We start from the raw sequence: 13,804 nt of genomic DNA, 5'->3' as shown, positions 1-13,804 counted from the left end.
CTGCCTGCAAATGGTTGTTTGGGGGGTTTGGGTTGAAGTGAAAAGGCACTCCTGTAAATAGTTGTTTGTCTAAACTTGACAACTTCCTGTTTGCACTATATTGATTTTAGATAAAACGCTACCACTAACGGCTGTGATTTTTGGCCATCTTACTCAGTTCCCCTCCGCTCATCAGATGCAGAGGATTCTTCCCATCACTGAAAAACAAATGTGTTATTAGTGTTTAAAAAATGTTGAGAATCTCTCTCCTGTCAATCACGCCATGAAGGCCACACCTTTTCCGGTGGGAGGGGGAGGGATTATAAAACCCGGAAGTGTGGGTGTGGCTCAGTCTCTGTCTGAGCTGTGAATCAACTGAACACACTGAATGTCTACTGAACTGTGAGTGTGGTGTTTTGTGTGGTTTTATGGTGGTTTTTATGGTGGTTTCACTCTGCTTGAAATAGTATGAATGCATTTGAATGTGGTGGCCTTGCACAAAATGGTATGAAACTGCATTTGAATGTGGTGTCGTTGCACCCTGCATGAAATGGTATGAAACTGCATTTGAATTTGGTGGCCTTGCACCCTGCTTGAAGTGGTGTGAAACTGCACTTGAATTTGGTGGCTTGCACCCTGCTTGAAGTGGTTGGAAACTGAACCTGAATTTGGTGGCCTTGCACCCTGCATGAAATGGTATGAAACTGCATTTGAATTTGGTGGCCTTGCACCCTGCTTGAAGTGGTATGAAACTGCACTTGAATTTTGTGGCCTTGCACCCTGCTCGAAGAGGTAAGAAACTGCACTTGAATTTGGTGCCTTGCACCCTGCTTGAAATGGTAGGAAAATGGATTTGAATTTGGTGGCCTAGCACTCTGCTTGAAATAGAATTTCAAGGAATAGCCGTGAGCTAACTGCCAGCCCACCAGCCGTGAGTGAGCTGCCAGCACATCAGGCTTGAGGGACTGAGCTGCCACCCCAAGAATCCATTTGGCCCACAATGTCCATACTAGCCCTCTGAAGACCAGTAGTCCCTGCAGCCAACAACACCCATGCCAGCGCTCCAGAAAGCTCCCCCCCCCCCATTGACCACCCCACCAATATTGGAATTGGTGGAGAGGTGGAATATTGCGTCGGGGGACCAGCCCTCCCGTGTGAACATGGGACCCAGCGGGTCCCTCTTAGTCTAGTTATTATTATGTCAACGGTGTGCCCAGCTGCAACTGCAAGGACTCAGTTATTGCTCACTTTCAGCGCGCGAGTGTCCGATTTTGCGTCTGCCAATAAAGATCACTTTATTCTGAACGTGTGTCTCGCCATACCATCTCCATTGGCACCTAAAGCCTGGCCATCACGCAAAATGCGAGCTGTTACTATGGTAATAAGAAGTAGCCAGAGGTCTCTAAGACAGTGGAATAACTAAGTGCTGGAGTAACTCAGCCGAAGGGGCTCTGGAGGACATGGATAGGCATTGTTTCGGGTCAGACACCTTCTACAGACTGGATCTGAACACAAGCAGAAACAAAACACAAACTTGAGTCTGAAGAAATATCCCAACCCTAAACCTATCCGTGTCCTCCGAGACGGTGCCTGATGCGCTGAGTTACGCCAGCACTTCGTGTTGTGCCTAACCAAGTTATAATATTGGTTCATGAGACCCATGTGGAGAGTGAGGCTTTGTATGAACTAAAATAAGCAATAAGTGCTGGACTAACTCAGCAAGTCAGGCACATCTCTGGAGATCATGTTTCGGGTTGGGGCTCTTCTTCAGACTTTTGAATGTACTATCAGGAAGAACTGATTCTATGTTTCTCTGCACCCAAGTGGCTTAATACTAATAGCCAGGATCTGGCACTCTTGGTGAAGTGGAAAATGAAAATGACACAGTAGCAACCTTTTGAGCAGGTGTAACAGCACAAAGATGGATGAAATTGGTCACTCTTGCAGTGGACAAACAATGAAGTATCACTTCATGGGAGAAGAGCAGAAGGAAGGTGGTGCTGGCTCGAAGGGCAGAATGGCCTCATCCTGCACCTATTTTCTATTTCCTATGGGTCCTGGAAGGAGCATTTAACTACCGACAGATCCCGGAAAGAGCATGATAATCTTGGAGCCGAAAGAGCCGATTGCACTAACACTTGACTCCGAGATTAAAGAGAAGCCACAAATAATATTACGATTGATCATCTTGTGTCTTATCAGACTGTGCAATTAAGAGTTTGAAGGAAGCTAAGTATACCTTTCCCCAGTTATCAGGAGTTTGGATTTCTTGTAAGTGCCAATTTGGCAGGTCACATGGACATTTGAAGAGCCTTCAGTTATAAACATAAATCACATGAGTGCAAGAAGCAAGTAGCCTTGTCATATATTATAGGAGCCAGGTACTGCAGCTCTCATAGGGTTGGATTATTGAACAAAAATGCAAGTCCTTGAAGAAAGTGGCAGCCAAGTAAGATGGTAGTCTTCACACAGCTCAGATGCAAAGGGGCAGGTTTATCACACTGTCCCATGGGGTACCATGCAAATGCTAACTTGGACAATGTCAAGGTGGACATGAGAATGCTTTACAGTATATCTCTCCTGAGGAAAGTTTTAAGGATTGTGCATTTGAAGATATCTTGTCAATTGAGGATCCAACCACAAACATGGGAGCTGGTACTGTAGCAAATCAGTCTGGAGCAGGGATAATTGCGATTCTGAAATATTGTCACTATTATTCATTGAATAATGGAATCATTAATTATAATTCATGGAACAAATGATTGATAAAAATATAACAATGATTCATAGAAGATCAGATATGAAAGCATCGCGAGATATAAAGAATTTTACAATGGGACTCATTGTTAAACAAAACAATGTGACATGGTCCAATTTTTTGCCCACTGTCCTGGATTGGAGGAGCTTTGCATCCAGAAATTTCATTTTAGGTAACCATGGTACATTTATCAAAATCAGCTGAATTTAAATAATTTCAGTGAACATTCATTGACAATGGGAAACAGGACGTGGTCTGGATAGTTAGATGCTACCCATAGCTGCGAGGTCAGGTCTGGCACGGCTGAAGAGGATTTATTAAAACGTTTACATCCTGGGACAAGAGAGAAAAAAAACATCCTCTATAAGTTAATTGCAGCTTTGTGGATTTTGAGAAATTGGGATGGGTGTTGAATTCTCATCGGTCATAATTCTGAGTATTGTCACCAGGACTATACCAACCGTTCGTTATTGCTATGGCAACAATGGCAGGAAATGTGCTTGTGACATTTTCCGACCACAAGTATGTCACTGAATATAAATAGCTTTTTTGGGACATGGGGCACATCTGGAAGAAAAATGCTTCTGTTTTGGTGACTGGTAGGCTAGCAGCTCAGTCACTCAGGCCTGGTGGGCTGGCAGCTCAGTCATTCGGGCCTGGTGGGCTGTCAGCTCAGTCACTCAGGCCTGGTGGGCTGGCAGATCAGTCACTCGGGTCTGGTGGGCTGGCAGCTGGCACAGCATTTTCATGACCTAATGTCTGCACTTGTCCACACCAGACCTGCTCACGGTTTGACAGGTGGAGAGCAGAAGATCCTTCCTATAAATCGTCTTGGTACACCTTAATAGATTCATACTGGTTCAGGAGCGCTAGTATGGATATTGTGGGCCGAAGGGACTGGTTTCCAGAGGGCTAGTATGGACTGTGGGCCGACTGGATTCTTGGGGTGGCATTCAGTCACTCAGGCCTGGTGAGCTGGCAGCTCAGTCACTCAGGCCTGGTAGGCTAGCAGCTCAGTCACTCAGGCTTGGTAGGCTGGCAGCTCAGTCACTCAGGCCTGGTGGGCTGGCAGCTCAGTCACTCAGGCAGCTCAGTCACTCAGGGCTGGTGGGCTGGCAACTCAGTCACTCAGGGCTGGTGGGCTGGCAGATCAGTCACTCAGGGCTGGTGGGCTGGTGGGCTGGCAGTTCACTCACGGCTATTCCTTGAAATTCCATTTCAAGCAGTATCCAGACTACCACATTCAATTTCATAGCATTTCAAGCAGAGTGTAGACCACCATTAAGGATTAACAAATCATATATTGCAACTACATTGCTGATTCACAGTTCAGTTGATTCACAGCTTAGAATCAGTTGTGGACTCTCCCTCGCGATCTTCCAGAGTGAGGGACTCACGTCCGGGCATCTGGGGTTTTATAGTTCTGCCCCCGTTAGTAGATTAATAAATGGAGATCAAACAGGATTTATACCTAAGAGACATTCATTTAATAATTTGAGACGTTTGCTTAACATAATGCACTCACATAAACCTCACGACCAAGAGTTATCTATTATCTCACTGGATGCAGAAAAAGCGTTTGATCAAGTAGAATGGGATTATATGATTAAAGTATTGCAAAAATTCCAATTGGGAGAAAACTTTATCGCATGGATAAAACTATTATATAACAAACCTACGGCTAGAATATTAACTAATAATATCTTATCCTCGAAATTTGAACTATCAAGGGGCAATAGACAAGGATGCTCATTATCACCGCTGCTATTTGCTTTGATAATTGAACCCCTTGCTGAAAAAATAAGAACTCATCCGGATATTTATGGTTATAATACAAAATACTCAAAGAATAAAATATCTCTATATGCCGATGATGTACTACTGTACATCACAAAACCACAAATTAGTATACCAAACATATTAAACTTAATAGAGGACTTTGGATCCTTTTCAGGATATAGAATAAATTGGAACAAAAGTGAAATTATGTCGATAAAACCAAAAGACTCAACACAGCTTCGGAAATTTCCCTTTAAAATAGCCACAGAAAAATTCAAATATTTGGGAATTGAAATTACTAGAAATTACCAGGATATGTTTAAAGCCAATTATAATCCTTTACTCAAGAAATTGAATAATCTGATTAAATTCTGGAAAACACTTCCGATGTCCTTAATAGGCAGAATAAATGCTATTAAAATGGTTTTCTTACCACAAATTCTATACCTATTTCAATCAATACCTATATACCTCCCAAAAAAGTTTTTCAAAAAATTGGACTCAGACATTACAAATTTTATATGGGATTATAAATCCCATAGAATACAAATAGCACACCTTAATAAACGAAAAGAGCTGGGGGGGTCTAGCGCTCCCTAATTTTATGTATTATAACTGGGCAGTAAATATTAAAAATATGATTCACCTGCTGGACAATTCTGCACAGCAGGCGGACTGGATGGTAATGGAAAAAGGGGACTGCTCCCCGAGTAATATAGGAGCGATCATCCTCTCACCAACAAATTTGAATAATAAAAATTATAATAAAAATACAATTATACATAACACAATAAGAACATGGAAACAAATAAAACAGACTCTAAAATTAAGAAACCTATCTCTTTTAATACCAATAGTCAATAATCCATCGTTTAAACCATCAATCATAGACAAATCATTTATACAATGGGAAAGAATGGGAATTAAAACGCTCGAAGATCTGTATGAATTAGGGAATTTACTGTCATTTCAACAACTACAACTGAAATATAATTTGAAAAATAACCAATATTTTAAATATCTTCAAATCTGTGATTATTTGAAAAAATACACAAAAGTCTATCATAATATGGCTTCCGACTTATTGGATGAAGCAATGAAGACCAAGGCGGAATCAGCTAATTTAATATCGTACTTATATAACATCATTTTAAACATAGAAATACCCACAACAGATGGAATTAGAAAAGATTGGGAACAAGAATTAGCTATAAAAATCTCAAAAGGGACCTGGGATAATCATTTACTACAGGTGCATAAATGTTCGATCAACGTACGGCATACGCTCATCCAATTTAAAACATTACATAGATTATATTATTCAAAAACTAAATTAAATAAAATCTTCCCTAATGTTTCACCAATCTGTGATAAATGCCTATGTCAAGAAGCTACCATAGCGCACTCTTTTGTTTTTTGTACAAAAATCCAAAAATTCTGGTATGAAATATTTGATATTTTTTCAAAATTGATCAAAATAAAACTGGTACCAAAACCAGAATGGATTATCTTCGGAATATCGGAAGATAACCCTGAATTAAACGTGTTTCAGAAGAATTTATTTAATTATGGGCTAATAATGGGAAAAAAGCTTATACTTAAATTCTGGAAAAATGCGCCGACACCAACAATAAAAATGTGGATATCAAATATGTTTGAAACATTACACCTGGAAGAGATGAGATTCCTCCTAGCAGGTAAAGCAGACCAATTTCAAAAGACGTGGTCTATGTTTCTGGACCTATTACAAGTATGAGGTGCAATAGTAATCTAAAAAAAAACAAATATATAAATAAGCGGAATCAGGACCTGGTAACGGGAGGTAAAATAACAAAAACAGACTTGGTTGGTAGCCCCCTCTCTGCGGAGTTTAATGTTATAATAGAGCGATTGTTTCTACTTTCTCTTTCTTTTCTTTCTAGGGTCTATTTTCTCACTTTACTTCCTTCTCTAACTTCTTTCCTAAGGGGCTTTCTTTTCCTTACACTCTCGCACTGCACGATTCTCTTGCACTTTCTTTACTTTCCTAACTTCTACTTTTTTTCTTAAAGCTCTAAAAAAAAAAAAAACGAAGCGGTATAAAAAATGTATCAAGATATATGTGTTGTGTAGAATTGTAATTTACCGTACTTCTAATAAAAATAAAAAAAATAAAATAAATAAATAAAATAAAAAAAATATAGTTCTGCCCCCACCCCCGGAAGGGGCGTTACCTTCACCGTGGTGATTGACAGGCGAGAGGACCAATCAGCGGATCTCAAGATTTTTTAACCACTCATAACCTTTTTATTTTTCATTGACCAGAAAATTCCTCGGGGCTGCCTCAGTGAAGGAGGACTGTGAGTAAGATGCCCAAAAATCATAGTAATGTATGGTAGTATTTTTTCTAAAATCAATATACAGCGCAGACAGGAAGTGGTCAAGATGAGACTTTTTGTTATATAGATATAATTACATTGGAGAAAGTAAAGAGGAGATCCAGTAAGATGTTGCCTGGGGTAGAATGTTTCAGTTGCCTAGAAGGGCCAAGTGTAGATGCATCAGAGGCGTGCATAATTTGGAGGAAGATAGATCGAGCAGATAGTCAGAAATCTTTCCAGAAAGCAATAGTCAATCAAGAGACAAGAGTGTTTTATTGTCATATGTCCCAGATAAAACAATGAAATTCTTACTTGCTGCAGCACAACAGAATATGTAAACATAGTACACTGTGAATGATATGATAAACGAGAGAAAAAAAAGATGCGTGTATATATACACACACTCACATATATTTATATATCTAGTATATATATCTAGTGTATATATGTATGTATATATGTGTGTATATGTATATATATATATATATATATACTGGACCGAATGCAGACCTGTTGGGGTCTATTCCCCCAACGTGGGGGGGGCGGCATGCAGCATCACACACACTAACTATCCCCCCCCCCCCACTCATGCTAATTACCCCCCTTGATATTTAATTAATATTATTAATTTGCTCCTTTTACCCCATAACCACCCTATCTACTGACGCAGGGAGAAAAAGAGGGGAGAGAGCGAGAGAGAGGGAGAGAGAGAGAGAGGAGAGAGAGAGGGAAGGAGGGGGCGAGGGAGAGGGAGAGGGAGGAGGGGAGAGGGGGGGGGATAGAGAGTGAGAGAGAGAGGGGAAGAGAGAGAGAGGGAGTGAGAGAGAGAGGGAGGGGGGAGAGAGGAGAGGGGAAGAGAAAGGAGGGGGGAAGAGATAGGGAGGAGAGAGAGGGGGAGAGAGGAGAGGAGAGGGGGGGGGGGGAGAGGAGGAGGGGGAGAGAGGGGGGGAGGAGAGAGGAGAGGGGGGGGAGAGAGGGGGGAGAGGGGAGAGGGGGGGGATGGGGAGGGGGAAGAGGGGGAGGGGAGGGGAGGGGAAGAGAGGAGAGGGGAGGGGGAAGGGGGGAGGGGGGGGAGGGGGGAGGGGGAAAGAGGGGAGGGGGGAGAGGAGAGGGGAGAGAAGGGGGGGGGGGGTGATGGGGGGAATGGGGAGAGAGGTGGGGAGAGAGAGGAGGGGAGACAGAGAGAGAAAGGGAGAGAGACAGGCGGGGAGAGAGTGAGAGAAAGAGGGATAGGGAGAGAGAGAGGTGGGAAGAGAGAGGAGGGGAGAGAGAGAGAGTGCCTTTTTACTTCAACCCAAACCCCCCAAACAACCATTTGCAGGCAGTGCTTTTTTCCTCAACCTAACCATATTTTCATTTTCAAACCACATTATGGGTACTCACAGCTGTGGAGACATTTGTTCAGTGTCATTCAGAGCTCTGATTGAGGCACACCACTTGCAGAGACTGATTGAGGCACACCACTTGCAGAGACTGATTGAGGCACACCTAATCCTGGTTTTATAGTCCCTCCCCCCCCCCTCCCTCCAGCAGGGGCAGCAGAGAGAATGGGGAATTTTGTAAAAACATTAATATCTCTGTCATTTTTCATCGACGGGAAAAATCCTTGGCACACATGCGGCGGAGGGGGGCTCTGAGCCAGGTGGCCAAAAATGACGGCCGTAGGTGGCGGCGTTCTCTCGGAATTCGCAGCACAGATGGCCAAAACCGGTCAAGAACAGACTTTTAGTAATATAGATATATATATATATATATACACTAGATCATGTGGGACCCGTTGGGTCCCCTCCACCAACGCGTGGGGGGCACAGCATCACACGGGTGGGCTGGTCTCAGAACGCAGCGTCGGCGCTCACCTCGGAGACAATTGCCCCCCCGGAACCAACCACCCCATCATCCGTTCCCCCAACGTAACCCATACCCCCAACGCAAGCGGGGGCCGAGGCCAGCGAGCGGGGCCGAGCCGACCGAGCGGTGCCTGAATAAAAGCAAGGCGGGCTGAGCCAACTGAGTGGGGGGACCCGAGCTGAGCGAGCGCAGCCGAGAAAGTGAATAAGCAAGGTTAATCTCTTTTTTAAATCTGCGAGGTGTTTTAAAATAAATCTTATCTTTAAGGATGGCGAAAATGAGGCTGTCAGAATCAAGCGTTGCAGAAGTCGATATTGAGTTGACCTCAAGCAGTTGGGGAGCTGATGAAGCTGTTTTCGAAATGAGGCCCTCCTCCTGACATCACTGGTAGGTGGTAGAATATTCAGTTTCACTCTACCGTTGGGGGGGGGGGGGGGGGGGGGGGGGGGGGGGGGGCATTGTGACGCCACTGGAAGCTGGTGTTTTTATAGGTGGTTTTTGGAGAAGCGTTTTTAGTCTTTTTTTTTTTACTTTAATCATGAATAACTTGTGAAATATAGGATGAAATCTTAAGTGAACCTGAGTACGGCGTGGACAGTAAGATGTGAGTTAGAATATGTAAAGATTTAAGCGCTAGCGCGTAGCGTTTTGAAGATGATACAAAATATACATACATAGATACATACAGACATACAAGATCAGATTTATAGGTAAAAACTAGACCAAATGTCCCTGTCACACGGGAGGTCTGGTCCCCCGTTCCCCAATGCAATACTGCACCACTATCCCATATCCCCCATGGGAGGTGTGGTCCGCCAACTGAACCCATTCCCGAACATAAGATTCTAGCAATGCCCTGCCTCCCTCAGCAGTGGATTAAAAAAAAAATTCCAATTGCACTTCCCCTGCCTGCCACAGCAGTTCCAATTGCAATACCAATTCGCCCTCCCCCTCCTGTTGAAGCACTTGCTGTGATATCCCATTGAGGTGAAAAGTTCAGAGTGTTTCTGTATTGCACCTTTGTAGCGAAGCGTGTTGGAAGCTGGCAGGAAGGATTTTAACAGTAAAAATCTTGTTAAAGTTGGTATTTTTAAAGCTTTAAACATCAATACCGTAAAATATAGCATCATCACTGGAAGCTCCTGGAAAAAGGCTCTCTGTGAGAAGCTGTGGTTACCGTTGGCATTGTGATGTCATTTGTAAATGAGATCTAATGTGATTGGACGTCTGTGAGATGGCATTGTGACAACATCACTGGAAGCTGCTGGAAAAAGGCTCTCTGTGAGAAGCGGTTTTTGGCTTTTTTTTTAAACTTTAATCATGAATAATGTGAAATATAGGATGAAATCTTAAGAGAACCTGAGTACGGCATGGAGGGGAAAATGTGAGTTAGATTATATAAACATTTAAGCCCTAGTGCGTAGCGTTTTGAGGAAGATACAAACCATATATACACACACACACACAAGATGAAACTTTTAATAGATAGATAGATAGATAGATAGATAGATAGATAGATAGATAGATAGATAGAATAGATAGATAGATAGATAGATAGATAGATAGATAGATAGATAGATAGATAGATAGATAACCAGATAACCATATAACAATTACAGCACGGAAACAGGCCATCTCGACCCTTCTAGTCCGTGCCGAACACATATTCTCCCCTAGTCCCATATACCTGCGCTCAGACCATAACCTTCCATTCCCTTCCCGTCCATATAACTATCCAATTTATTTTTAAATGATAAAAACGAACCTGCCTCCACCACCTTCACTGGAAGCTCATTCCACACAGCCACCACTCTCTGAGTAAAGAAGTTCCCCCTCATGTTACCCCTAAACATCAGTCCCTTAATTCTCAAGTCATGTCCAGATAGATAGATAGATAGATAGATAGATAGATAGATAGATAGATAGATAGATAGATAGACTCAAAAAACAAACACACAATAATAGTGCAATCATAATGATAGTCTATTGTAGTTCGCAGCTTATATGAGGTTATAGTGTTTAGTGGCCTGATGACTGTAGGGAAGAAGCTGTTCCTAAACCTGGACATTACAGTTTTCAGGCTCCGGTATCTTCTTCCTGGTGGCAATTGTGAGATGAGTGTGTGGCCAGGATGGTGTCGGCCTCTGATGATGTTGGCTACCTTTTTGATATGATATGCCATTTATTGTCACTATACATGTACAGTGAAAGTGAAAGCTGCTCGTACTCAGTGCATACATACAATTTAGCACAAAAAACAAGAAACAGAAAAAACAAAAAACAGAAGGGAGAAGGGGGGGGGGGGGAGGGGGGGTGGGGGGCGGGAATAGGTGCACAATTTCTGCGGCGCTACATACATATATACATATATACAGATGGAAGTCCGTGGTGTTGGGCAGTGAAATCAGTGCATGTGTGAATTAGAATTAATAGTAGTTATAATTCTCGGAAAGCAACTATTCCTGAGTCTATTTGTCCTGGATTTGATGCACCTATAGCGCCTTCCAGAGGGCAGCAGGTCGAACAGTCCAAACGCAGGATGGGAGCTGTCTTTGATGATCTTCTTTGCCCTGCTAAGGCAGCGGGAGGTGTAGATGTCCATCAGGGAGGGGAGAGGGCAGCCAATGATCCTCTGCGCTGTCCTAGTTACCCTCTGAAGCCTCTCCCTGTCTGCCATGGTGCAGCTGCCATACCATGCTGTAATGCAGTATGTCAGCAGGCTCTCGATGGACGAGCGGTAGAAGGTCAGCAGCAGGTTAGAGTCCAGGTTGTGCTTCCTGAGGACCCTCAGGAAGTGCAGCCGCTGCTGAGCCTTCTTGATGACCGCTGTCGTGTTGCCCGTCCAGGAGATATCAGCAGCGATATGGACGCCGAGAAACCGGAAGGTGTTGACCCTCTCCACACACTCGCCGTTGATGTGTAGGGGGGCTAAGTCGGTGCTGTGCCTCCTGAAGTCGACAATGAGCTCTTTTGTTTTCCTGGTGTTCAGAGCCAGATTGTTTTCTGAGCACCAGGTTGTCAACTTCAGGACTTCCTCTCTGTAGGCTGCCTCGTCTCCCTTTGATATAAGTCCGACCACAGTAGTGTCGTCAGTAAATTTGATGATGCGGTTGTTGTTGTGGGCCGGCCTACAGTCGTAGGTGTAGAGACAGTATAAGAGGGGGCTTAGCACACAGCCCTGTGGGGAACCGGTACTCAACCTGCAAGTGGAGGAGAGGTGGGGGCCGAGTCTCACAGTCTGGGGCCGGTTGGTGAGGAAATCCTTTATCCAGGCACATGTGAGAGTGGGGAGGCCGAGAGTGACCAGTTTACCAATGAGAATGTCCGGAATGATTGTATTAAAGGCTGAACTAAAATCCACAAAGAGCATCCGGACGTAGCTCTGCCCCTGCTCCAGATGGCTCAGCACAGAGTGGAGAGCTACGGTAATGGCGTCTTCTGTGGATCTGTTTTGGCGATAGGCGAATTGGTGGGGGTCGAAGTCTGGTGGTAGATAGTCCTTGATGTGCTGGAGGACCAATCTCTCGAAGCACTTCGTGATTACCGGAGTGAGGGCCACAGGACGGTAGTCATTAAGGCTGGTGATGGGAGACTTCTTCGGCACAGGGACGATTGTGGCTGATTTTAGGCAGGACGGAATAACTGCCTGGTCCAGGGAGAGGTTGAAAATTCTGGTGAAGATGACAGTGAGCTGGTGGGCACACGCTTTGAGCACCTTACCAGGTACTCCATCTGGGCCGGTAGCCTTCTTGGGGTTCACTGCCAGGAGCACCCGTCTGACATCGTGCTCCCTGACAGTGAGTGGAGTAGTACAGGAGCCAGGTGAGGGTGGAAACAGGGCTGTAGCAGGTGAGTGCTGCTGTTGTGATGTTTCAAAGCGGGAGAAGAAGCCATTTAGCTTTTCTGCCAGCGGCGCACTCAGGTCTTCTGACTTTGTGGCACAGCCTCTGTAGTTGGTAATGTCTTGTATGCCCCGCCATACCTCCCGTGTATTATTGCTGGACAAGTGGGACTCTATGCTCCTCTTATGGTCCGCCTTGGCTTTTTTAATACCACTTTTCAGATCGGCTCGAGCAGCCCTGTACAGAGCTCTGTCACCTGACCTGAAGGCAGCATCGCGGGCTCTGAGGAGTGTGCGGACCTGGCTGGACATCCAGGGTTTCTGGTTTGGGAAAACCCGTATGTTTTTGTCTACAGTCACATTTCCGATTATTCTGGTGTTCGAATATGTCCCAGTTTGTCTCTGTAAAGCAGTCCTGTAGATTGGAGAGTGCATTTTCAGGCCAGGTTGTAACAGATCTTATGGTGGGCCTGGCACTGCGTCTGAGGGGGGTGTAGGCTGGAGAGAGCAGGAGGGAGAGATGATCTGACTGGCCAAGTTTTTGAGGCAGCGACTCCGATAAATCCCTTTCATGGTGTGGAGGTCAGAGCCAGTGATGGACTGGGCAGTGTTCACAACTTTTAGCTGTGGTTTAGAGTGAGAACAAAGATGTTTTGGTGAGACCCGAGGTAGAACTTTTTCACTCGGAGTGGGACTGAAGTCAGGAAGGTGCTGCCAGAGAAGTGGTGGAGGCAGGTACTTGTACAAATCCAGGTATTGAGAGTTGTCCTTCATGCCCTGACTAATAAATGGTGGAAAAGCTTGATAATGAGGTGATTTATTTATTGCAGGCACCCAGCCTCAGCATTGCTCTTGCAGCAGCTGTTTAATTTATGAGCACTGGTGATTACCTGGATGCACTTGGAGGAATACCTGGCAATCGTAGTGTCATTAATGTAAAGAGTGGCTGGTCAGATTACCCCATTGCAAATGGACATTGTCTGGTCCTTTTGTAACGTGAATGTTAATTGCTACTTCTCAGTCCACCGATTTTCTCGGTGTTATTACGTGAAGCTTCCTTGTTGAGGTGTGTTGAACATTACATGATCCTCAGTGAATATCTCCACCTGAACCTATGGAAAAAGCCATTGATGAAGCATCTGAAGATATTTGACCCTCAGACATTGTTGTGAGCTGCAGTCATGATCTGGAGCTGGGGTACCTGGAGCAACAACCATCACCGTCTTCCTCTGTGTGAGA

Source organism: Leucoraja erinacea, chromosome 5, assembly GCF_028641065.1.
Source record: "Leucoraja erinacea ecotype New England chromosome 5, Leri_hhj_1, whole genome shotgun sequence".
Lineage (NCBI taxonomy): Eukaryota > Metazoa > Chordata > Chondrichthyes > Rajiformes > Rajidae > Leucoraja > Leucoraja erinaceus.
The sequence above is the reverse complement of the archived record's forward strand: the minus strand, read 5'-3'. Positions refer to the sequence as shown.